The sequence below is a fragment of the Pteropus vampyrus genome, unplaced genomic scaffold, assembly GCF_000151845.1.
Source record: "Pteropus vampyrus isolate Shadow unplaced genomic scaffold, Pvam_2.0 Scaffold34, whole genome shotgun sequence".
NCBI lineage: Eukaryota > Metazoa > Chordata > Mammalia > Chiroptera > Pteropodidae > Pteropus > Pteropus vampyrus.
The window spans coordinates 5,193,945-5,194,753 of NW_011888815.1; positions in this window are offsets into that span (position 1 = coordinate 5,193,945).

Below are 809 nucleotides of genomic sequence, written 5' to 3' on the forward strand. Positions count from 1 at the left end.
TCAATCCTGTGGGCTTCATAAACCATTCTGAACAAGATGGGGGTGGGGGGAGCATGGCAGCAATCGGTGAGACAGAGAGACATGCAGCCGGGTCCCCCGTCATCAGGCCAGCAGACGGCCGGGATCCCAAACAGAGCCAGAACAAGACAGCGATGCTAGAGAAAGACTATATTCTTTGCATTAATAGGACTAGACATTTCCTCTATTAATCTGAGGCAGTGTTTTGTGACTCTAGTCATTAGAGAGTCTACATTGGTGATGAGAAAAAATTATAGGCGAACCAGGGATCAACTACTCGGAGTGGGTTTAAAGGTAAATAAAAGACAAAAATAAAGCAGCCTTTGAACCGCACCCCGTGAGCCCTGCTCCTCGAATGTGATCATTTCATTTATTTTTATGAAGGCTCATGTGTATTATAAGAAAAGTTGGATTATTGGGGGATTACTTTTTGTTCTTATGTTTTTAAGTTAAAGCTCTAGGGAAGGTAGCCAGTGATTTCTTGAAACGCTCTGGATTTGGATGGCATAGGTAACGTACAAAAGAAAAAACGGTCAGTTAAACCTCAGATCGGTAAGATTGAGCTCTTTGCCGTGAGCGTTAACTATTCGTTCGCAGAATAAATTTTATTTGACTTCAGGCGTTCCCACGCTAATCTGCATCCGGGAAGCAGAGGAAAAAAAAAGGCACCAAATATTCTTTGACCCCGCACTGTGGATGGGGCATCTCAATTGATCCCCACAACAACCCAGAACATTAGCCATGATTCTAAACGTACGAACCAAGGCTGAGAGAAGCTTATCCAGCCAGGA